Source organism: Etheostoma spectabile, chromosome 7 (assembly GCF_008692095.1).
Source record: "Etheostoma spectabile isolate EspeVRDwgs_2016 chromosome 7, UIUC_Espe_1.0, whole genome shotgun sequence".
In the NCBI taxonomy this organism is placed as follows: Eukaryota; Metazoa; Chordata; class Actinopteri; order Perciformes; family Percidae; genus Etheostoma; species Etheostoma spectabile.
This window is the reverse complement of record NC_045739.1, coordinates 3,218,980-3,245,797: the sequence shown is the minus strand read 5'-3', so window position 1 is coordinate 3,245,797 and position 26,818 is coordinate 3,218,980. Positions and strand designations below refer to the sequence as shown.

At 39.4% G+C, this 26,818-nt stretch overlaps 1 protein-coding gene across 1 annotated transcript in view; it reads left to right on the top strand.

The window, feature by feature from the left end:
• The window catches only part of LOC116692869 (metabotropic glutamate receptor 4), a 192,861-nt gene that overhangs the window by 56,279 nt on the left and 109,764 nt on the right, over positions 1 to 26,818 (top strand). The gene's annotated exons all lie outside the window — the stretch shown is intronic.

The window sequence follows — 26,818 nt, the reverse complement described above, 5'->3', positions numbered from 1 at the left end:
GCCATGCATGGCACCAGGAGCTCATGGCACTGCTATTGAATGTAGTGCATAACACGAGCATCTGCATTTTGTAGGCTCAGCGGATGCAAATTTAATGTGCAAATATGAGAGCAACGCATTAACAATATATGACACGACTTTTGTAAAACCTGCTCAGTGCTGTCAAACAGAACTACAGGTCACAACTGAGCTAATGAGCATAAGGACTGTGTCTGTTGTCTGTTTTTGTTTTTAATAATATCCCCATATTCATGCCCGATTAGCTCCAGTAAGAAGACGGTGGATGTGTATTGTAATCCTTGTTCTACAAACACAAGAAAGGGGCCTACTGCACTCCTAGGGCTTGATGGACTTGTTTTTTTTCCGATGATACTGCATGAAGGCCTAGTTGTATTTAACCATATCGTATTAGGGCTAAGCATGAAGTATATAATGGCCTTACACTTCCTTTTCCTCCACCAGAATAGCTTTTGGCGACTAGTGAAGTGGCAGAGAACTCGGCTAGAGCTTTCATTGGTGTTCAAGTAGCAAAAAATACAATATGAGCCATTGTTCTATTCACACATGCTTCATCTTTCAAAGGGGCTCTGTAGAAGATGAAGCCTGAATTCCCTGCTGTTACATTAATTGAACAATGTCTAAACCTACCTGCCGCCATTCTGGGGCCAACTAGTCTCGCATTGCCAGACATTCTTCCACAGCGATGCAGAGGAGAGTCTGGTTAGTTCACTCACCATTCCAAGATCGGAGAAAACGTGCTCCGGTTTATTGGCATTTCTTTAAACCAATCGCAATCGTCTTGGGTGGTGCTAAGCGCCGGATGGAGCAACAGATCTTCTGCTAAATAGCCTCAGGAAGGAACTTGTTTTGGTGGAACACGTGTACACTCAAAAGTTGTTTAAGCCGTAAAAAAGAAAACTCAGACTGGACAGATAGTCTAGCTAGCTGTCTGGATTTACCCTGCAGAGTATGAGGAGCAGTTAACCATAGTCCTCGTAAATCAACTGGAGTTTAGAATGGCAACACAAAGAAAGTAGAAGGTGAGGGACATGAAACATGAATGAAACCTCGTTGATATAGACTATGGGCTAACTAACTGCTCAGCAGAGGGCAAGAGGGTGGATATTACACATCACAAGCCTGATTGATGTGTCACAAATCAGCCATGGAGTAAATGCTGCATTCCTACATCCTTGCTGTTCTTTTAGAAAGTGATGGATGAACTACCTAACTCAAGGCTGGCATCAGGATCCAGCCATCCCAAACCATAGCCTTTCACATCCACGTCTTCATCTAGTGACGTGCACAGAAGTTTCACATGACTTTCACCGTAGGGGAATGCACATTCTTATTAATAATCTGAGCAAAAAGGAGGATGGTGACATATCTCTCACAGTGACTGTGTCATCCCCAGCACTGTGTGTCACATGCTAACAATTTCTCTGGCTGCACATAACTGTTTTATGTATTGACTAAGTATGTGTGAGATGTTTCGACAGCAGGCCATCAACAACAACCATTCCACCACCAGCCTTTCTGCCCAAGCAGAGGGTGTGGAAGACAGCACCACTGCTCAGAAAGTCTCGACACCTTTAGGTCTCTTCTTAGCACAGGGATGAAGAGATACATAAACACATCACCCAAAAGTGAGAAATAAACTGCAAAAGACATGTCACAGAAAAAAAGACTCCACATACAGGACTCATGAAATGATGAGCATGTATCTAGTGAGGCCCAAAACCCAACCCCAAATCTTCCACCAAACAAGACTGTTAATGCCGCCTGCTTCCTTGTGGAGGGAACATGAAATCGCCAGAGGGGGGCATGTCCACTCACAGCCTTGTGAGGTGTCTTCACACAACTAATTGGCAAGCCTCTGTTTGGGCAGGATTTTGCAAATGAGTTGATTGTTCCAAATAGCATGCCAGATCTTGCAGTGGGACTCAGAACTGAACAAAACTCAAAGACTGAGTTTTGTGTGGGTATAGTATATACTCAGATTCTGATAGGCCAAACAGCAGAGATGGACTGGAAGAGTGCACAAGTTATTCTCCCTCTGAGCTGAGGTGAGAGCAAGCAGGAATCCTTGTTTTTTTTTTGATAGACAGCGGCCTTAAAAGGTATCTGCCCAGTGGGCTTGAACAGGATGCTTGAGAGGGCCTTGAGCACGACAGCCAAATCCAACTGAGGGACAGAGGAGAATGCTACAGGATGTTGCCACTTCACTTCAAGCAGGAAACACTATATTTCAAAGATGGTTACTAAAAATCTACCTCTCTCCAAACCACTCATGGCAACAGACAACTGACACGTACATGTTGATATTTGGAACTGACAATCAAGTCCGTAGCAGACGGAAAAAGGAAACACAAGACGTTGTGCCTCAGTATCTTAACCTACAGTGTAAGATATCTTGGATGGTCACGTAAGCATTAGCTGGCTTGTACCAGTGTCTGGTACAATCCTAGAATCTCCAGTCTGTGCGTGACATGATGCAAACACTCCGAGGTATGGGGAGCAGCCAATCAGCTGAGCATGTTCTGCATATCACAGAGCTGCAGCAGAATACCCATGAGCTGCTCCTGTCTGACTCTGCATCGACACTGGGATCAGATAGAAGGAGGGAAAAGTGTTAGAACAGGCTTTTAGGTAACAGAGTATGTGCAAATGTATCCACCCCCAATGGTGGATTGTCATTGGCTAACGGGCAGAAACAAATATCACATGGTGTTCAATCTCTACATGAACAGCTTACATCATTCTACCTTTTAAAAATATCTGTGTGGCTTCACCCTGGCTTGTCTTTGTCTTTGTGCAGTGTTGGTTTTCATAATGTTACAGTAGATAGCATTACTTACCAGTCACAACACTGTTGGCAACCTTTCTTAAAACACCTTGTAGTTTTTCAAATAAATATTGTAGAGAACTGCGTGAACTAGGGAAGCTTTAAAAGCCTTTAATCAACTTATCTTCTGTTCTGCACTTGACAGGCGGAACAATTTTTCATGAATCACACCGATAGAGAAACAAGAAACCATGTCAATATGATTTTTCTGGGGCCTGAACAGGGCCCTAGGTGAAAAGAATAATGCTGGGTTTAATTATTAAAATATTAAACCTAAGTCACAAGATGATATTGCATATGCAGGAGGTAGGTTCAATTTATTTTTGCAGACCAGATGCATCTCACCACCTTGCTTTAGGTAATTTGTGTTCTCTTTAGAATTTAATCTTTATGCAAACAAATGTAATAATGTAAACAAGTTGATAAAATTAGCCCACTATGCTTAATTTAGCTCATTATCTCCACCATCCTCTGTTTCATACAGCTGCATTATATTTGAATTTGTTTAATTGTATTGCTTCATTTAGAATAATTACCCTGGTATTTTGTTCAGGTGATTTTTATAAGAATGATGCTTTCGAAGTAAACTTTTTTTTTTTTTAAATGTGGGTAAAAGTTTATTATTTTAATAGCGCTACAAAGTAAAAATAGGCAATACTATGTTTCTGCAAAAAAAAAAACATATTTAGAACTTCTGGCGAGTTGGGAACAAAATTATGCTCAATCTCTGGGAATTGTCTAAAGGCAAAACATTGAATTAAGAAAATTGAGGAAATTACTAACTGAAGCAAAGGAAAATGAGTTGAGGGAGAGTGGGTCGATTTAAAATTGTATACACAGTATGTAAGAAAATCAAACAATACTCATACTATAAGCTTTCAATGTGGCCTTTTTCAACAAAAATGGGCAGTAGTTCAGTCCATAGAGTGACAGTGGCCATACAGACCAAAGTATGGTGGTGGACTGGTAGCTGGAGAGGTGCCAGTTCATCTCTTGAGCACTGCCAAGGTGCTATTGAGCGAGCACCTGACCCCTGACTGGGGTTGCAGCCGCCTCCCTCTGACATTTCTCCATTAGTGCATGTACAGTATAGGTACTGAGCATGTGTGTGTAATTCATGCCTGTGTGTAATGTATATAATAACAACCTATACCTGTGATTTCCCTTGTGGGATTAATAAAATATAATAAATAATAAAATACTGAGGGTTCCACTGCTCACCACTTCCATCTAATGATGGGCTTGGCTTCTTTCAAACTTTCATCCCGTATTTCCTTTCCTCACCTGAACTGCTAGATTGAAACAAAACTCTGTTTTCACTGATGATGATAATGATGGTGAGCCTTTTTTGTTTGTGCATACAGTTTCTAGATTGATCTCGATTGTATACAAAACAACAATTTAAGTTTTGACAAGCTCTTATGAGGTGTTAGGTTTAGATCTGATCAGTAGTCTGGATCAACGGAGTACATTTCCAAGATAATTACCTGACACCCGCCACATGTCCCTCACCTTCCACTCTGTGTGCTGCTGTGTTCAAACTCGGTTTACTTTGGGAAACATCAACAAGCTAGGAGCTAGCAAGCTACACGCCAAAAATGGCAAGTTTGAAAGAAAATATGGATCGTGCAACGAGGCTGGTCTGCTTGGTTCTTCCGTGGAATGACTGTAAAGATTTACAAAGAGTAGGTTTATGGAATTTATTATCTGAATGGGACGTTTTTTGGGACCTACTGGGGAGGATTGCAGTTGACGAAGTTCCACACGGTGATTCACTAGTAAGAGAAAATGAGGTTTAACAAATTATCCAGCTAATTTAATAACTTCACGTTACTGTATTGTGTAAGCAGCTCATTTCTTTTAATATTGTATGTGGCTTCTCTGTGGCCGGAGCTTAGCGTCGCCCAGTACGATTGTGATTGGTTTAAAGAAATGCAAACAACCCAGAGTGTTTTTTTCTCCTATCTCAGAATGTATGTGTGGTGTGGAGATGGGGCTGGCCTTGTTTTTTAAAAGTCGTTTCATCACATTTTCATGTTTATTTGACGATATCATAAACACAAAGAGCACATGCAAGAAAGCATTCTATGAAAATAATATATCACCAATATAACATTGGAACTAATGCTGTTAATGCTGCTTGCCATCCTTGTGAGGGAAATAATTTGTTTCCCGACTGTTACTGGCTTCATACTTGCAATTGTTTTACAGCTCCTTACTTTTGGGCTTTTCCTTATCCTCCTCACAGTCTTAGAGTGGCTAAGGGCGAAGTGTTTGCTCAGCACTTCAGAGCAGGCAGGATTCCGTCCCCATGGTGTGTCATGAATATTTTACTATATTGTTATGTAATTTATGCCCAGGGATTGGGGTTGTAAGCACCCTTTCTGCATCCCCGTCATCACTAGGTCCAGCTATTGGTCTGTTCTCATCAGTTGGGTTTTTATTCTGCTACATAAGCACAGCAAAGTGCACCAGCCCTTATGGTAATTGTGGCTGGTTGCTTATGATACTCAAGACAGAGTGAGTGTAATTAAAGCCTCAGGCTTTTGATTGAGTCTCTTATACATCACTGAAAACAGCTCACCCTGACTGGCTTGAGGGATATTGCTGCAGCGGTCAGAAACTGCAGGAGTACGCACTGTGTTCCACGTATCGAAGTTGACTTGCTGAGACAATCATATACGTGTTCAGACAAGAAGGGGGGTAGCCTGGGGAAATCCCGCATGGCGAGACTCTAAATTAGGTTCATGCAGGCACATTCAGTCTGCAGGACGAAGTCTTTCCTGTGTGGAGTAGTGAGCTTGGAACTGTGGAGGCAGATGGAGTGAGGAGAGCAGAGGTGGTAGCTAGGTATATGATGAGCACAAAGAAGAGGGTTAACTAGTTGCCTGTTGTGCCGTCTGGGAAGAAGAGGCCTTGCATCCGCCTCTCTTTTCCCTTATTAAACAGAGTGAGAAGCCCTAGGGCACAGCGCCTTACTCCCCCTCAGCATTACATTGCGTTGAGGCAGTGCTCTTATTGGATTACCCCATCAGCCTACAGAGAAGACAAGCTGAAAGCTTTAAAGGATATGCACGCATCTGTTTTTTTACTTTCCCTTGTTCATGGTCAATCTAACCATTAGGGTAAACATCACTTTGAGTGAATGTCGGACCTGCATAAAAAGCAGCAGCAGGTTGTGGGTAAAATGTTGCGGTGATTCTACATACATGTGTTTGAAAGGGTTCATGTTGCAAAAGCACATAGCGTAGCTATCTTCCATTTTGAAGCCAATTTGACAAGTTTTATTGAGGCTTGACTAGTTGCTAGCCATAAAATGTAAAGTTGTTATGGTTAATGTGTTAGCATACAGCTGCCTACGTACACATCACATGCAGACACAGAGCAACATTAGCATCGTTTTGAGCAGAGTTTAAAGGTGACATGACGAATGCAAGTCCAATTTTCACACTTGTTTTATCCCAGTTTTTTGGAAACGTGTCTATTTAGCTGCTACAAGACCAATATCTTCACCAGCTATTTAACTGACTCTGCTGAGAGTCAATTAGGAAGAGCGATAAGACTTAATCAAAACAGTAAGGTTTCACACTGAACTGAAAAACACTTTTTAAAGCTGGATGAGACTGCAGAGTTTGGTGACAATTCTGCGAGTTCTTCTTGGCACGCAGTCCCTTGCACATTACAAAGTAATTTGACCCATTGCTCATGTAAAAATATCCAAGAGCGCAGCTTTAAATTGTATGATGTCTTTTGACTTAATGGACAAGTGGACTCCATCAGGAGTCTGATGGCTTCAGCATTGCAAAGGTTCAACCACCTGACCTTTTAAGAAGTTACTTTTTCAAATCAAGGACCCCTAAGCTGACACAAATTAGACCCCAGACCCCCATCTGATAAGACTTTTGTAAGAAGTTTTGCTTTTATATGTTTTACTTCAAAAAGTGAATGAAACCCATCTGCAAAATAGTCATTCAATCTGTCATTGCATTTACTTATGGATGAAATTATTGTGAAAATAAATGATTTCCCGTTTTGTTGGGGACCTCCTGGAATCCTTTCAAGGACCCCACCTTGAGAACCACTGCCTTAGAGTGTAGTACAGCTAGATGCTACACTCTGACTTGTTAGTGCTTTTTCACAGCTGGACAATGCTCCCAAGGTGTGCCCTGTCACCTTCACAGAGCCTCAACAACCCTGAATTGGGTGGTAATTGAAGAGAGAGAGATTGGTCTGGACAGGAGAATTGATTCTGTGTTCAGTCCCATTCTGTGCTAAGTGTAATTTGGACCACACTACGCTACATTCATTCACGGAGCCATTTTCCTGAAACCCACATCTGGATGTTCAGTCAAACACTAGTCTATATCCGCGACGTTCCACTTTCGGGATTGCTCTATTGCTGCAGAAAATCGGATTTCACTATTTTCTGCCAGATGTCCGTTACCTTCCACTTTCGTTGTGTTGGAATTTAAAACTCCGGTAGATTTATGAGGACTATGGTTAACTGCTCCTCAGATCTCTGCAGGGTAAATTCAGACAGCTAGCTAGACTATCTGTCCAATTTGAGTTTTCAATTGCACGACTAAAACTACTTTTGAATGTACACATGTTCCACCAAAACTAGTTCCTTTAACAGGCTTCTTCTGCAGCAGGACCGGGGCTCTGGCGGGGTTTAGCGCCGCCCATGACCATTGTGATTGGTTTAAAGAAATGCCAATAAACCACAGCAAGTTTTTCTCCCATCCCGGAATGCTGTGTGGACTAGCCAGACCCTCCTCCGCAGCGCTGTGAAGAAAGGTCTGGCAAAGCAAGACTAGTACAACACAAACAAACAGGGGGGAATAAATAAAAAAAAATGATGCCTTACAAAAAAGCAGAAAGCAATCGTTTTCAGTGTCTTCACAGATCAGTGGGCATCTATGGTGTTATCTGTGCCACTCAACTCGACTTTTACAGCTAGGCAGACCAAATCCATGAAGCTGTGTCTCCCGACCCCAGATTGCAGACGTCCCCCATCTACCATGTTCTGGCTACAAAGAAGCAGCTCCTTTAGTTCAGGATTAGTTCCGACTCAATTTATTTGACCCACCCAAGCCCGGGTGGTCAATTCTCCGGAAAGTCATGAGGAAAGGCTGCCCAAAGCCTTGTTTTTCATTCTTGGCACTATTTTATCCCCTTTCTCCTGCCGTTTCAAAATCCCTCTGCAGGCAATCCGTACCACTGCTGGTAATCACCAAGCACAGTGAGAAAAAGCTACTTTGTGGTTGTCTCCTCCTGTGCATTTTTTTTCTAGATATGTTAGGTTTCACTCAAATTAATTTGTGGCATTTAATTAGTGCACTAGCAGGCCTACTGAGGGGATGGTGCCAACAGGGGAAAATGTCTTTTCTTTTTTTAAATGTACGATTTCATTTGGCTGAGCATTGCTGGGAAATTCTCAAAGCAGGAGGGACAACGCAGAGCACAACATAAATGCTTAGAAGATTTGCTTATGTTCTGTGTGCTAAAGCTGCTGTGGTTGCAATTCTCCAATCTCAAACATTTCAATCTGGTACCCTGCTCTGGCTTTTTAAATGTTTAAGAAAAGGAAAAGAAATTGCATCTTCAGAACAAAACAAACAGAGCACAACCATCAAATAGTTTTCCTGAAAAGAGCGTGGGATTAAAGGCTTGGAGGTGTCTCACCTGCATAATCTCACCATCAACCCAACAATCCATCACTGTCCTGCTGTGTTGAGGCTGTGCCGCTTAGAATTTACTCAGACTTAAACAAAGGCTTGATGCCACAAAGAAAACAGAAAACGTTGAGTTCAAGCAGACTTAAATAAAAAGTAATCAGTGTTTCCCACACGCTAATTTGTGGCGGTGTGCCACACAATCAACACCAGCCACCACACATTGTGTTTCGTTATTATTATTTTTTTTAACGCTAATTAAAACACACATTTGTTCAGCTGTATTTCCTTTCCCTGCTCTCCTCTGTCTCTCTGTCACTCTACACACACACACACACACACACACACACACACACACCACACACACACACACACACACACAAACACACACACACACACAAACAGCCCCTCCCCTCCGTGCACAGAGCATCTGTCTCCATGAAAACTGTTTTGCCAACTTGGCGACTTTTTAGATTTAGCTACTTTTCAGTCCCCATTAGCGACATTTTTTCACAAAAGCGACTAGTGACATATCTGGCGACTTTCTGTAGAAAAGACAGCGACTTTGTTAAAAAGTTGCCAGTATTCTCCAACTCGAGATCTCAAGTTTGAAAATCCAACAAACAATAAGGATAACCTTAGCCTGCAGTAACTGACATCAACAATCAACAACAATGGTCATAATAACACTTCACATTGGCATGTATTAATTAGTAATGCTTATCTAAATAAATGATGATGATGTGCTAGCACTCCTCTACTGGAGCCCCTGATGGATGTGCTGGGAGTGATTACACTACATTAGGGATGCGGGTCCACTTACTTTGCGTCTGTGTATGTGTGTGTGTTTGTGTGTGTGTGTAGCTTAGTAGCTAGCTGGCGCTAGCTAACCTCTACCTTAATAGCTAGCTAGTGCCGCTAGTGACATAATGATTACATCTAAATACATCCATTGTTTATTTTGATAAGCATAACTTATTAATACATGCCAACGTGAAGTGTTATCATGAACATTGTTGTTGACAGTTGATGTCAATAACTGTAGGCCAACCTTAGAAGCTAGCTAGCTAGCTAGCTACAAAGGTTAGCCTTACATTTTTTTTTCTTCTTCCTCCATGTACCCTTCAGGGCTCCGTAGTCAAATTGACAGTGTCAGCCTGGAAAAAATGAGTGATGAATTGAAAGCTCAGTTATTTAATCATTTCAGCACAGCAGTTTATGTGTTCTACTCTTTACAAATAAATATAGGGTAAAACATACTAGCAAGAAAAGGTCAATATAATAAAACATTTCATATGACCACTTTAAAGTTGCCAGAGATATTAAAAGGATTGGTTTGTCAGCCTAATGCTAGCTGATTTCCTAAGCCTAACCTGCAGTGGAGCAGAAAGAAAAAGTTTGGCAGCCTACAGGCTGAGCAGCTTGGACATCGTCCAGCCTTCCATGGGACAACATGGAGGCTCCCATGAGTCACTGCTGTGTCACACAAAGGGACTCGCTTTCTGGTCAGAGGCAGTTGGGATTTACCATGAAAACACAACGTTCAAGCTATAATTTTGAAAGAACTGGAGCAAACTGATTCATCATAAACTTATAACATTTTGTTCTGTCTTAAGCACTGTGATAATGGAAGGGGACAACCATTATAAAGGTTCTAGTTTTGAGGCCCCAGTAAGGACAAAATCTAAATTGTAGACTACAAGACTATAATTGTGGCACCCTTCACAACATATTTTGCCATTTCTTCCTGTACTGCATTCTTGACCCTCCATACAATGTGTTTTGCCACACAGCTCTCCAGAAAAAACAACACTTAAGAGTCTACAGCTAACATGCTCAACATACTGATATGTAGCAGATGTGTTTACCATATTTAATATATTTGCTCATCGTGACAGCATGCTAACATTTGCTAATTATCCCTAAACACAAATTACAGCTTGTATTTAATTGGACACATTGAAAAGGAAAAGTTCAGAGATCACCAACGCTTCTACAATTAACATTGTGGGAACCATAAAAATATGTTTATACGTTTCTGGCAATCCATCCAATATATATAATTCACAAGTGAAAGCTATAAACTAACTAAAATGGCTAAAAACATACTTAAGACCAACAACAGGCTGATGGAGTAACACATTGATCCTGTACTAATACTGTTTATGTGGGTATTGTCTACAGTCTACCCTCCAGTCTGATAGTCAAACCAAAATAAAAAATACCAAGCACTAGCTACTGTGTATTTAGCTTTTAGTGTTGTTTTATTAGAATGTCACATCTTTTAATTAAACAAATATAAACTCTGTGAAATGAGACAACACTCCTATGATTTTTTACAGTTCGATCAATGTGCAGCACTTACTGTAGGTGTAGCCATTGAAATATATTTTAAACAGAGATATAGTTTGTCTCGTTTTCTTTTCAGGTGTGGATCCATGTAACGAATATGGCATTCATTAACTCAAGAATATGTGCTTATCCTTTCATTTAGAAAAGTCCTGATCTTAAGAGAAGTGCCCAGAAAAACCTTATTAAGTCGTTTTCCTATTTCAAAATACCAATGGATATAAAAAAGAGCCGACACAAAAAAGGGACATAAATGAAATGGTTTCAGTAACTGTGACAGCTAATATTTATGTATGCCAACATTCAAAGATGAGAGGAGGCAGTGGCAGCACACTATTAATCTATTCCTATTTGCTAAGCTGTTTAAAAACCTTCAGACCCTTTGCGTCTTGATTTCTCAAGCTCCAGTATACTTTTCCAATGTTCTCACACCAGATGGTCCCACTAGTCTCATGAATTTGTTTACATTTTCTTCTATTATGATTCCCTTGAGCACTTCCAGCCTTTAGTTTAGTCTACAGCTGTGCAAAGGTGGAGCGTTGCCATCGAGGAAAGAGACTATTTGCATGGCTTTACAGCAGCAGCCATTTTATGAAGTCAGTTGATATTTAAAACCAGTGTCCATTGAGACTGGCTGCAAATATAGAGACAAATTACAGAAGCCAATCATGCATGCTCTCCAAATATTTGTACACATTGACATTACCAGCTGGCAGAGAGGGATCAATTCTCATTTGCAGGCTAATTATCGTCTCAAAAGCTTCCCCACTTGGTAAAAACACAATAAATCCTTACAGACTAGCTGTCTATTTGTCACCAGCCCGTCACCTTGTTTCCTTAACCTGCAATCATTAAGCTATCAAGATTTGAAGACCTTCCATTACAAACACACACCTGGGTATTGATCCAGCATCTTCAAGCTGGTGTGACAACATGGCTCATTTCCTCACAAGTTCACCTCGCCTGAAAGTCAGTGTTTGGACGTGTACAGCACGGAATTGAAACATATTGCAATTGATTTCTCAAAAAGTTGACATGTTCATATTAAACTTTTGATGATAATTACGTAATAGTGGCAAACAGTAAACATCCCTACCCTCTGACTCGTTCTGAGGATACTCTTCTATATTGCTGTTATGAAATGGTGTATAAATAACATTTCGATCTATGCCAGTGTGGGAAGTTTGAATGCTTAAAATTCAGTCTAATATTTCTACACATGGCACCAGCAGGCATGTAGCTGTGTTCAGCAGTCCGGACAATAACAGCAATAAGAATAGTAATATAAAAGAATAATAGTTATTTCTCATGCGGCTACTCAGCCACATATTCTTTGTGAAATCTTGTTCTTATGAAGCAGGATTTTGTATTTCACATTGAAGTAGTGTTTTGTATCCTGCGGTCCTTTGTATTAGTCACTGCTGATCTGCCTCATATAATACCATTTGGTACACACTTAGACATCCAGTTTGCTCTCTGATGTAACATCTTGATGATAATCTTATCCGATCTTAGTTACGATACATTATAGATGATGAATACTTTCAGACTGAAGTATTTGACTACTTTATGTGTGAATGTGTAATTTAACATGGGCCTCAATAATAATAATGTTGAAGTGCTGTACAATGTTTTTGTATATTTGGAAATTGTTTGTAGCTGTAACACTTTGGATGCAGTTTTTTCATCCCGCTCAGCAAGTGCCCCCAAACAAAATATCGTATGCTTTTTGTTCAAGTAAGAAAGTCTTATCCTGGCTGTAGTAATTATGATGGAAGCAAATAAGGAAATTAAGGTTAGGAGAAGAGATTGGTAGGGTAACAAAATGTTGTACTATCACACAGAGTCTAAGTTTGTTTCCCGTTTTTCTGACCAACAGTCCCTTTTTAACCATGACCACAATAGGTCCCTTAACCTTAAGTACAGTATTCATTTGAACCAAAACCATAATGCTTCCCTGAGCCTACGGTGTCACCCGAATGGTTTTTGTGCCTAAACTTAACCAAATCCTATCTGTAATGTTGTCACATCATTAAAGTGATATATTTTTAACAGTACTTGGTAATGGTTTTGGAAGGAGCAGACAAATTATGTCTTGGCATCAGATCAAAAAGCACTTCTGTGTGTTGGACAAACAACAAGTTGGAGGACTTAAACAAAAAGTTTTAAAAAAGCGAACAGTGGTATTGCGTATCCATGAAGACCAACCTCTGAAGACGTTGTGGCTCTGTAACAGCGCCACACTATTTCCCCCTTTCTCACTTACATGTACACATGTTTTATTTTTGATCAAATGCTGAAACTGTTGATGCAGTTCTTTCCTTGAGCGGAAAGTCTGTTATATTTAAACGAATGTGTAGTGCACCTGCTCGACAGAAATGTGTTTTATCAAGACAACTATAATAATGTATTATACAGTTGAACATTGTTTCACATATACAGTATTGGTACTGGGTCATAGTGAAGGATGCTACAATTTCCCCATGTCTCAAAGCTACTTTTAGTACTTTCATATACCATGATATCATCTCCGGGCGGGGATCTTTACCCTGTTGGGTTCCCTGATAAAACTATAAAATGAGACATGATCCACAGCCTCAGCAGTGTTATGAGCCTCTGGCAATTCGCAGTAAATGAAATGTCGATACAGTGGCAGTTTAATCACATTAACAATGTCACATTCCTTATTTTGTCTTACATGACTTTCTAAAATCAGGGAGAGGATTCAATACTCTTTATATTACAACCTGCTGTCTTTTGTTTGACCCCAGATCTTATCCCTAGTCTTATGTGTCTCAATGGGAGTGCAAAGTCCTGCAAACAGTTCAGATGGTAGAACCCACAAGATCCCATTGACCCCTGGAGCATGACCATTACTTAAAACCGAGTAGTATTGATGCAGGGATTCATACAGTGAGTGAATGGACTTGTTCCCAAGTCATTCAAAGGTGTTGTGCCATTAGATTTAAATGGTAGTGCAGTTTGTGTGTGAGAAATCAATATCTGTGAATGAGCATAACAAATTTATCTTTCTGTGAATTCCGTCATTGTTAGGGTCGGAAAACAAATAGATAGATACTGTTCATCGAAACAGTTGAGTTTCCATGAAATCACTTACAATATCTTTATTTGTGACTGAATGGGAAACATGAAGCGATGAATTCTACAGATATATCCATCGTGTGAATCCCAAGGGTAATATTATTAGCAGTAACTATTTCTGAATAAAATATCAGATACTGTATATACTGCGTGCAAGATATGAGAGCAAAAAACCTTTTCAGAAAATATTCCTCTCTATAAGTAATTAAGCAGCCAAAGAAAAACTAACTTTAGATATGTAGCCTATATTTAATTAGGGAAATATGGTAATTATGCCCAAAGTGAGTAGGAAACTTACTTTAACACAAACAGATTAATTTTAATGGTGCTTATAGTGTTCTAGATAAACCCTATGGAAACTTTGACTTCAATCAGTGTTATTTCTATTAAAGGTTTGATCAGCTGTGCAGGAGACAGGTAATGGCTGGATAACGAGGATAACGCAGTTTACGTCAATGTTCTAATTTTTTCTGATGGCGTGAAGTGATGTATAAAACTATATGCAATTTGAACCAAGGAACAAAATGATTTTTTTTTTAATACCAAAAGCAGTCCATTACAGCAGCAAATGCATCCAGGCAGTTACTTGCTTCCTAACAGCATGTCTCGTCCTAAACAGATTACTTGTGCAGACAGTGCAAAAGACAGTGCCATCGACTCAGTGAATACATTACCTGCCTGTGTGCTGTTCTCACAGTTAATCAACTAGTCAGGGTTAATGGAGGCGTCAGATCCTGACATGGACAACGTCAGTGAGTCTGCAGCAGAGTGCTCTTTTGTTTTGTTTTGCCTCACTTTTGTTAAGTGTTTTCAAAGCACCAAAGATAGGTCTGGTCGGCCGAAACGGTGGAAATGTTTTGTTAATGGGAAAAATGACGGGAAATTAGTTCTTAAAGCAGGTCTCAGTGCATTTGGTAGAGCTTAGCAAAGTCAACAGCAATGTTTTTGATTGGTAAACAACAAGATGTGGCACACTAATTGTGTTGGCGAATGCTTGCACATAAATCACATGTGCTTCATGTATGGATACATTTCCCAGCAATTTAATGTTGCATAGTTAACGATATGGATTGCATGTGATGCATTATCAATTTCCATTATGTTGTCCACACATGACAGCAACAGTTGGAGTAAGAATGTCCTTTTTTGTGCTCAGAGCATTGAAAACCCATATCTTTCTAGAGACAAAATCCTCTTTAGCCAGGAGGATCTACAAACCTCATTGATTGGAAAATATTTAAGGAAGAAAAAGAAAAAAAGTGTGTGGATTATCCTGAAGAACCTGGTCAGAAAGACATGCTGCTCTTCTCTTGGGTTTTTTCAAAGGAGAGTCTCTAGTCCGTTCACATCACAAACAACTTCCAGTTTTTATTTCTAATAATGTTATTATATGGCATATTGTGTGCCACTGTTGCTAAAGGGAATTTGTTGTATATAACTTAATATGGGTCTACTGTGGACAAATTATACACAGCTTTGTGTTTTAGCCTTAGAGGGAGAATTGGAAAGTAAGTGCATGAGTCCATCACTTGCAGCTTTAATGGATATCAGAGTAGCATGAAGCCTTCAACGGTTGTACATTTTGAAATGCTGTGTCATGTCATCCAAAACAATTGTCAGATTTCAGAAGTCAGCTAAAAGCTTCACAACGAGTGGTAAACCATGACCTGTGACAGGTTTGTTAAAATAATTAATCAGTTGTAACTTTGAAGCAGTGCTACAAGAGTCTGTAGAGTTTTATGACTTTCAGCAAATTTACTTATTGTTCTAAATATTTTATGCTGCCGTCAGTCTTTGTAAAAGCCACATCGAGAGAATTACACCTTTGTTTCTTCTCATTTCCATTTACAGGTCCTAAACATCAAAGATATGCCTCAGGTGAAAAGCCTGGTTTGCTTACACATGGAGAAGTCGGCTGTCTGTTGGCATCAATGTCAAAGCACACACACAAACACAGGAATGACTAGATTGAAACACTCAGGCAATCAGCCTGCACTGCTTACAGACTTTAGCTAGGCACAGCCGGATTCTGACTGCAGGCACACTCACTCAACCCACTCTGTTGTCTCATAACTGCTGCACACTGCATGTGCTATCAATGCTTTATACCGACCCACTTCTATTTTTCTGCAAGTTGAGCTTAAAAAAAGTATTAATGAAATATTTATTTGGGGATTGCAGAGCAGTGCCTTTCTTTCTCTCCGGGTCCCAGAGACGTTGCACACGTCATCAAATTCAAGTTGATGAAACACTAAAAGGTGGAGTTAAGATTGAGATGGTATTTATTGGTTCAGGTAATATGAATGGACTGTGTCCCGCTTGTTTACATCAATGATTCAATTTTGCTGAAAAAAGCTTCCACTGAAATGGTCTCAGTGGTATCTAATTTGATTCAACAATCTATGCAAATTTGATGTAATTTAAATTCCCTTTTGTGCAGTTCAGCACAGTTAGATAGTTGTACGCAATTAAAATGGCTTTGAACAGGGGAGATAAGGCCACCCAAGACACACGACATTCATACTACTGTGACAACCCTAAAAGCATTTTATCAAGGATTTAAACATTTAGTGAGCTTATCTTTGGTGGTAAATTGATGGTGAGAGTATTCTGTTGTATATAAACTTTGTCTGATGTTCTTCTAAAATGTCCTTATACGACGAATAAGAATCCTTTGCTTTAATATAACAGTTCTTTTTATGGCTGGTCATAGAAAAGAAGGAAATAACCCTATCAAATCTTTTTTATTTAGGAATGGGGTCTATAGCTCTGTAATAGATAATTAAGTGCTACTAATCAGTTGCTTTCAAGTACTTAAGGGATATTCAGAGAGGACTCAAATCCCATAATATTAAACGGACATAAAACTTACCCTAGATTCATTTTAGAGTTACAGAATGACAACACATGATCTACATAAGTTTGAGTTGAGAAACTTGCCATTAGGACATAGGCCTTTAATAAAATTGCAATGTTTTTCTCCTTTATCAATTCAATCTTAAAACTTTTTTCTTTTCTTTATCAACTATCTTGTTCATTTGATTTTGGTCATTCAATCAACATCCGATGGGGTCCAGCCAAAGCACACAGATCAATAGTGCAGTCCGAGGCTTTAAAAGCTGGCAGGATGAATGGATGGCAGAGGGCTTTGAATTATTCAATGGTGTTGTGGATTTGTCAGTCTCTATTGCGCTAACCGGACTGTTTACACAGCGACATTCAAAAGAGCTGCGACTAAGATGTTAAATATCAAAACAGATATCATTCACACATAACTTTTCATCCGTCTGAGGTCAACACCCAAAAAACAAACAAAGCACTAATGTTAAAGATGTTTGTTTTCTTACAGGAGACAGACTTTCTTTCCAGTTAAAACACATATATAACAATATCGCTAACTGTCCAGAGAGAGAAAATGAGACTCCTGCCTCTTATGCAAAACATGTCAGTGGCTAAATTGCATTCAGGTCTATTACAGCACTGAGTCAGAACAATTTGCCCCCTGATTACCACCAAACAAATTCTGTTTTAAATTATGTTTAAACCGTATTTTACTTACTTACTTACTTATTAACTAGTGAGATTAGGCAAACAAGCCACATTACACATATTCTACAGTATGCGATGTTAGTCCATTTTCCAGCCATGCAGTCTGATGTAATTGAACTTATATAAATACACAGGGACACGTAGGGCTGTTACTTTAAAGTGGACCTCACAAGTGACTCAACTATTGCAGAATAGATTTATTACAGTGTAACACGTCCATCCGCCATTCATCACAAAATGTGCATTTTCAACCACTTAACATCAAGCAATCATTGCGTAAACTATGGCAAATTAAGGCACAAAATGCATTCTGGGAAATATACAGTATATACACATACACACCTGTGGTCTGGCAAGTGATTAGCCCCAAGGGTCAAGTCAAAGTTAAAAATGCTGAATTAAATGGGTAAATCAAAGCCAAAAACAAGACGTGGAAGCTACAGAACTGTTTTTAACCTTGAATGATCTCTGCCTGTCATCACACTCAATTGTTGACAGAGCCAACAGAGCTTTATGATTGACAGAGCAGTCAGAGCGCTGAGGAAATGCCAGGTGCTCCAAAACTGCACAAAAGCTATATGAATAATTACTCCTGTTGCAATAAAGGAAATGCAATTGACTAACTCTTGAAACCAAAGGCACTTGGCTGCAGTTTTTGTATGTAATGTAACAAAAAGATTTGTTACAGGCATAAACAGCAAACAGAAATAATATGAATTATCTTAATTACCCCAATCCGGCCCTGGCTGTTACAAACTTTGATTGTTTGTCATTTCAGTTGCTTACTAGCTGCTAACTACTACTAGCTACCCTGCTGTGTGTAGGGTGAATAAATTAATATATTGTCTGTCTTAATTGTCATCACACTTCAATCAATGTATGGTTTACTTTTAAAGCAGGCTTCCTTCCTCCATTATTGTTCATAAATCTCTAAATGTCATTCACCTTGTAATTATTACTTTTTTAAACAAATTGTAAACCTTCCTTATGTAAGCCACAAAATGGCAAAGTCACAGAAGTCCTTTCATTTCCTACTGAGCTGAACAACTAGGGCAATACTTTGGGAACTCACTTAGTTCATGAGTGGAGAAAACTTCTTCCAGCTTTTGTACTTACTAGCTGCAAACTGCAAATTACATTGTAGTGATACAAACCTGTTCAAGACTTAAAACTTCTGACAAAATTACATATTTTATGGTTAATATGAGAACAAGACTGTATTAAGACATCCTAATACATCTGAGTCTAAGACCTACATTCAAGAGTGTTCGTCTAACAGAGACACTGCAATTATGTTCCTTAACTTTTGGACTTTTGTTAAAAACTATAAAATTACATAATTTCAGTAAAAGCTTTAAGGCATTATATGGAACGCCTCAGTTGCAATCTTGCAAGATTAAGATTAGATATCTGTCTTACTCCTGGCTGAAACCATGTGTTCATGCCCTGCTGCAATGTGTTAGAAATGTTTCTCATTAGAAAATAAATAGATTAGATCTATGAATTCAGTAGAAAATCGTTGTCTCCTGTGAAGCCACCTCAAACCCCTTGCATCAATTTAAAAAAGAAAAAGAAAGATCATCTTCACCATAATCTTTTCTGCCCATGTGTGTAGTGTGAGAATGTTTTTGTATCATTATGCATATTGGATATATTTGTGCATAGTGCAAAGAGGAAATAAAAATGTAGGTATTATATTTTAAAACAAAGCCGGAGAAGAAATTGTAATGACAATCATAATGGAAACATTTTAGCACTGAGTGCAATAATTAATATTGTGTGTATTAATCAAACAGAAATAGTCCTGTTCCATATAATTCTACGGGGTAAGCCAGCCTCTACCAATCGTAGCTCGTATGGCGCCATTTCTATGCTACTTAGCACTCACCCGCCGTTAGCATTCCATTGACTGCCATTCATTTTGACGTCAATTTGACAGTGACAAACTTTACATCTGAAGCGTTTAAAAACTTAAGTTGTCCATTAATCATTTCTAAAGAAACACAACAATGTATAAAAGGCTCTATTACCTTATACCTCGTGTTATGTAAGTAGCAAACGTTTTTATAAAAATAGGCAAACGATTGTGTCATAACTACTTGACTTGCTGTCGCATAGAAGAGGAATTACCATATAGTACACAAGAAGCTTGCAGGCAGTTTCAATTTAAAGTGCATTAGATGTTTAAGTGTAAATACTAATGTTAACTAGTATTGAGTTAACAATAATAAGCCTGTACCATGTTATCTCCTTACATTTACCTACGCTCTGCGTCTCTGCAAGATTCTAGAGGAATACGATTTCTCTTGGCACAGCTACCAGAAGACTTACAACTTTCAGACAGGTTGCTCACGTCACATCTACGTCATCACCGGAAAAGTGCTTTTAATATCCTTCACTGGTCTCCGTCCAGAACAACGTGATCTGTCGGTCCATTTCTTTAACTGTGTATAATATAATTACTGTAACAATAAACTGAACATGCTTGATGAAAACCCTTTGACAGATGACGGCATGAGATTGGACAACAGAATGATGCACTCAGCTCTACTCAAGTCAACACCTGTTCCAATTTATTCCAAAAGACTGACACAATTAGACTTGTCAGCCAGAGCTCGGGGAAACAAGACCTAATTAGCTTTCGGTCCATTGCCGGGAACTTCAACCTCCTTCCCTCAACTCCACAACATAACTATACTTTATTTTCTGACACTCCACAGCAGAACAGTTATTATCAATTTCCACTTTTATTAGCTATCTGTAATGGCTCTTGGCCAATTATAAAGTGGTCAGATAATTAGTTGCCTTTGAGAACAGGGAGACTCCATTGTTTGTCATTTGAGGCTATCTTTTGGGAGTTATTTGTCAGAAAAGAGACAAGTGAAATAAAACAGCACAAAAGTGGAGGAACTAAAGAATGGAGAGGAAATGAAACGTCTCCAGTGGTGCAGGGGAGAAAGGGCACCACACTCACTGGCACCAAGTCCTAAAACTCTCCTGTGTTTCAGGAGGTTGCATATAATGGCATATATTCTACCACCTCCTACTAAACCACTGAGAGATAATGGCAGGGAAAGCATACAGTAAATGTGGGCATAGTCGTCAGGATTTGTTTCTGTTTGTGTTTATCAGGCATCCACAGATCCCTTCCTGTGTAGGCGTCTAGGGTAATAGATTAGAGTGCTGGTGCCAGGGATATCATGGTTGAGAAAGAACTGCATATTTAAGAGTTCCTTTGTCTGCATGTGAGGCCTGTGTATTGCTGGTGCGTTAGACTGTAACTGATATGCCCCCTGGCATGACGGTCCAGTGTGAGTTTAATTTAGTGCAACAACACTGGCAGACCTGAGGGTGTGGAAGAATGGTGGAGTAACAGGCTGGCTAAGGAGGATTTAACATTAAACTTACTTTGTGACTGCAGATATTTTTTGCATATAAAATGCAGCAAGGTGCTCCAGCATTTAATAAAGACTACTGCTGGCAGCTATTACATATACTACCTGCCAACATTTCCGTGATGACTTTAGTTAAAACTAAACTGACAAAATTAACACCAGATGTGGAGGAGGCAGAGTTTGAAGACTCTGCGAAAGACTTATCCATATCCCTGGCAGAGGTCGATGAGGTAGTCAAAAAGCTCCTCTGCGGCAAGGCACGAGATTCTGAAGGCTCTGGATATTGTTGGGTTGTTTTGGCTGACATGCCTTTTCAGTGTCGCATTTGTTTAATTCATTCTAGGGGTCTGGAAAGGAGGCTCCGAACGGAGGATGAGCAATGCGAGTTCTGTCCTGGCAGTGGAACAGATGACATTGGGGCGGTTTGCAGCCGAGGGTGAAGCGGTCGGGATGAAATTCAATACCTTTATTGCTTGGACATACTTCTCTGCCTTAAAATGGTACCATAAAAATTTCTCGCTCCTGGTTGGGAGTGAGTTTTTGCCATTAGCAGAAGGAGTTCAAGTATCTTGGGGTCTTGTTCATCAGTGAGGGTAAAATGGAGTGTGAGATGGACAGGGGGTTTGGTGCGTGGCATTGGACTGTTGTTTTAATGAGTCCAGGAGGCAAAGCCATCCATTGGATGATTTTGGTGCTTGAAATACTGTTTTTGTTTGCTGTGATTGTCTGAAAGTGGCATTCACAAGAACACCTCATCTGAGTCATTTATGTTTTCTGACCATACTTGCACACATTTCTCTGCTGTTTACAGACAGATCCTATTCAAATGTAACACATCATTTTCAGAAACATGTCAGTGGAAGTTTAACAAAAATACAGAAATGTGTAAAATCTCCACCACAGTCCAGAACATCCCCTCGATTTCCACCGCTTCCCTGAGTGCATGTCCTGTCACAAGCATTCATTGATAACTGACAATCTGTCAGCCATCAATTTTAAAATGGGACCTTATGGAAGGAACAGATGCAAAGACGAAACAATAATGAGATGCTTACTGACATCTTATTCTTATTGATGCTTCATGAAGTCCTGAGATGCATACATTGTTACTGTGTCTCCAGTGGAAAGTTATACAGCTTCCTATAATATCTGATGTTGTCAGCTTGCATTCTGCAGCTTTGTTGAAGAAATTCTCACATCTCATCAATATCTCCATGTCAGTATTACTTGAATTTTAGGCTCAGAGCCTATAGCCTGATTTAGTCATTACTGAAACCTCACATCTGTGCATACTACAGTGCCAAGAAAAAGACGGTGAACCCTTTGGAATTACCTATATTTATGCACAATGTACCCATAAAATGCGATCTGATCTTCATTAAAGTCACTATAATAGACAAATACACGATGTAAACTAATATCAGTCAAATTGTTTTCCAAATTGGCATATTCATTAGATAATCTCAATATTAAAAATCTAAATTGGAAACAGTATGTGAACCCCTCACAAATGACCTCTATAACTGCTACTACAAGTCAGATTTTCTCATCAATGAATTGAAATTGGAGCTGGTACCTTGTCCTGTATATCCACATACAAATATTGATTACTAACACTCATCTATTCACAGGCTGATGTGAACCATCTCTCACAAGTGCTACCAGAGTACTTCAGCTAAAGCAAGATGGCAAAAAAGTTAAAAAAATAGAACCCTTGGGTAACAGTAAGGGTCTTTCTACAGGCACTAAGGTCGCAACTCATGTCTCAGCAATAAGAAAAATATAGGGTGACAAATTGCTTGTGGAAGTGCACAACGGAGGAAGGCATGGCTTTCCCTTAAAATAAATTGATGACACTGCACCAAATTGGGAACCTGGAATATTCTATTATTTTACTGGGACAATGTTCTGTTAAACATAATACAATAGACTATATTTTGTTGGAGAAACACCTTACACTTTGTTTAAGGTAATAAAGTAAAACACAACTAAAAGCTTTAAAACAACATTGCGATTTGGCGCGCATACATTTTCCAAACAGAATTAACTTATAAACCATTGTGATTAGTGGACACAAAAAAGAGCTCATGTTGAGCTTGTTGATGATGACTCACATAAACTCAAGAGCTAATGGACACATTTCTGTGAGCCCAATTTGGGAGACTTCAAAGGAAGCCAAATGCCAGTCCAGTGCAAATCTTATTGAACAGCCTACAAGACAGTTAGTCTTCAAAGTGTTTATGTGACCATTATTATAATCTGTACAGATCTTTCATTTATGTCTCCCGAGTCTGTCAGGCTGGAAAGCAACAGGTCTCCTTCCTTCATATTTTTTTTATTTTAGGGTTTTATTACACGTGTATGCATATTGGCTGGGGTACAAGTAATGAATTAAATTTACTCTCATTCCTGTATCAAGGGTTGTTTCTTTGTGAATTTGAGTATTTAAAAAAAAAAAAATCTGTAACTTTACTTTTACTTAAGCACTTTCTATCAAACGTATCCTACTTTGCTGCATGAAAATGGAGCAGAAGAAAGGAGATAAATCAGCAGCTGCAGCAGAGAAGATGCTGCAGGTGTGTCTGAGGCAGCAGGAGGGCAGAGCTCGATATAGGTGACACTCTGCACTCAGCTGTCACAGTTTTGAAAGGCAACATGTTAGACTTTACACTTTATTGTCCCAGAGGGGAAATTCTTTCACTGTCACAAACACTGTACGTTATGGATACAGCACGCTTACAGACAAACAAAACTACAAGTATAACAGAATGACATACAAGGAAATAACACCGACAGATAACAAAGACAAAGTGGCATTGATGGGTCACTTGTCCTGTACGTTTAATCAGAGTATATTTTTAACTGACCTACTTTTTACTTTCTCTTTCAGTAAATTTGTACACATACTTTCAATTAAGTAAAGTTTCTTTAAATTACAGTGCTTCTACTTGAGACTAATTTTCTAGTTCTCTTTCCACCTTTGCATATTGTTTAATAATCCACAATTCTTAAACCTCTAAGAGATTTTTTGTCAACTTGAGGAAAGTGAAAATGTAAATAACAATAGCACATCTTATAAAGCTGATATGGCGAACTTAGTTGCTTTTTTAAAAATCCAGCAGATACAGAGCAACATAAGCATCTATTTGATGAAGGAAACTGAAATATTGATAATAGCAGCTTTAAATTGGTTACACCAGTGTTAACAAACAGCTTTAGTCATACTGTATAAAGCTATGCTTTGTCTTTTAAATTGTGAACCAGCGCTAGAACTTGGATTCAAAGTGGCAAGTGCTGCTCAAATCTAAAGCAGTGTGTGACCATCCTGGATGTGCGTTCTCGCTTCTCTGGAAGTTTTACCACTGTGCACATTTTATTGACAAAGGAAGATTGTCTCCACTCGTGAGTTAACAGAAAAGACAAAACAATATGCGTAGGCTTAATAGAAATTGTGTGCCTGTTGTGTCTCTACCACATGAAGAGAGAAAAGCAGACCATCAATATGTTGGCGCTTAGAGGCAGACTTGTACAGATGGATGTTCATATGTTTAATATGACAGTCCGCAGTGGGCGAAGGGATTCAGACCTTGAAATGATAAATAAACTAGAGGCTTTGCTAAGCCTAACAGAAGGAAAAAATGCAACCACCCTTAGATCCCCCTACACCATGCACATGAGCTTGAGTTAAGCAATTGGAAAGCTACCATTAATGCTGAACTAATTAATAAGGCAGCAGCTCATTGCTCAGTAGCTGACTGGGATTTTTATTAAATGACGTAAGGTAGGAAATCCCTACTGGCGTTAACTCTGGCTGAAAGCAGCTGCTGTGCTACCGGATACTCAAAAGGCCGAACACTGAAGTTATACGTGATCGAACAGTCACCAATCACCCTATTCATATAAATCAATGAGGCGTTCTTTAAAATCAGACAGTATCTAGCTCTGCTGATGCTTCATGCCACTCCTGCCATTTATGGTTTTGCGCCTACGTTGCTACATGACACTGTAACTAATTAAGCTGCTGCCAGTGTCTGTCGGGGCAACTACCAAGAAGCCGAAAGTCCAAACTCGGATTACTTTAAACCAGTGGTCTTTATTATATCAAGGCACCACTCGGTCATGAAGCCCTGCTTCAGGTCTTGGAAACCGCTCATTATCCTGTTCCTTTCAACACCAGCCACACACGCACTGGATCTAAAAACATTAAAGAACAGAATTTTTTCTTGAACTCAGACACCAGGGCCTTCACTTTCAAAAGGAATTTGACATGAAAATGACTTTTTACCCCAAAAGACTGCTTGAACATGCAGTCCTGGTAACCTGATTTAAACTACGCCAGCTACATCACAAGGTTTTTATCTGATTTGATCTAATCTGACAACAGTTTTCAGACAACGATTAAGAATAGATTTGCTAGTATTAAAGAAACGGTTTGACATTTTGGGAAATATGCTTAGTGAGATAAGAAGATTGACACCACTGTCATATCTTTCCAGTAAATATAAGACTACAGCCAGCTGTTCATAAGCTAAGCTAAAGGCTGCTGGGTAATAGACTGGATAGGGTACTGTAGGTAGTGCTGTTGCACTGTATTCTGTGGCACAGATTACATAGACCTTTAGCCACTCTTTCACCTTGAAGTCATGGTGCAATAACAGCGTCAACATGGCATAATGGTGACAATGTTAAAGGGTAACTACAGCTTTTTCCAACCTGGACCTTATTTTTCTACAACTTTGTGTGTAAGTGACTGAAACTGGTCAAGTATTAAGCGTGAACTCTAACTGGCAGCCACAGACCGGGTTGCAATGTACCCCTTTGGGGCAAATATTCAGCGTCAGTTTAGTCCACCAAAAGGCTTAGAAGTGTCTGACAACATTGTGAAAAGGATCACTACAGAGATAGTCTTTTTTTTTTTTTTTTTAACTCTTTGTAACCTTTCTGTTTAACCAAACAGCTCTGAGGTTGCTAGCGCTAAACCCATTAGACTCCATTTAAAAAAAACGTTAAAATACATTATAATATTTTAACATGTAAATCAGTAAAAATATTTGTTTATTTCAACCAAAACTAGAGTTGTGATGGTTGGCAAAGTGGAAAGACGACCCAAAACGACTTTTTATAGTTTTATTTGATTTCTGTCGACTTTGAATTAAATGTATTTACATGGATTCTGGTGGCTTTAGCGCAGGGGTTCCCAAAACTTTTAGCCCGCGACCCCCAAAGTAACGGTGCAAGTGACTCGCGACCCCCCCCCCCCACACACACACACACACTATAAACATTGCGCGCAATCGCGCACGCACTACAGGCGTATCCAAACATGAGCATATTGACGACACAAAATAACACAACAGCCATGACATTATTCTACAGTAATTTACTCATTACTTTAATTTGAACTTAATCTCACCTAATGAGGTGGATGTGCAGTATGTTTGGAGCACAGCAAGTTAAAAAGCTCTATATTTTAATTTAAAATAGTTTTTATATACATTACACACTAGGCCAAAAAAAAAAAAAATCCCTTTTACCTATTTCGGCCATACAGTATTCGGTATTTCGTGGTGTTGGTTTTAATCTTTCGCACGGTTGAAGATGCAAATTGGTTGCTTAGTTACCATCAGCGTCTCTGTCAGAGAAACGTCATAAGCGGTCTGGAGTAGCAAGGGTGGGCATCAGCCAGAGTAGGTAACGCTGCTACCATGAATCCGGCGTGGATGGACTCCGTTCTGGACCAGAAGGCAGCGCCGGGCGCTCGCTCTGTGGAAGGAGCGGTACACGGAGCTAGATGGCCGCTGGCTGCCTACGTGTTTATACAACTTTATACATTCTCAAACTGCCTGGAATCATCACATCCTCTCCAAGGAGGGCACCAGCAGGGACATTGTCTGGAGGAAGTT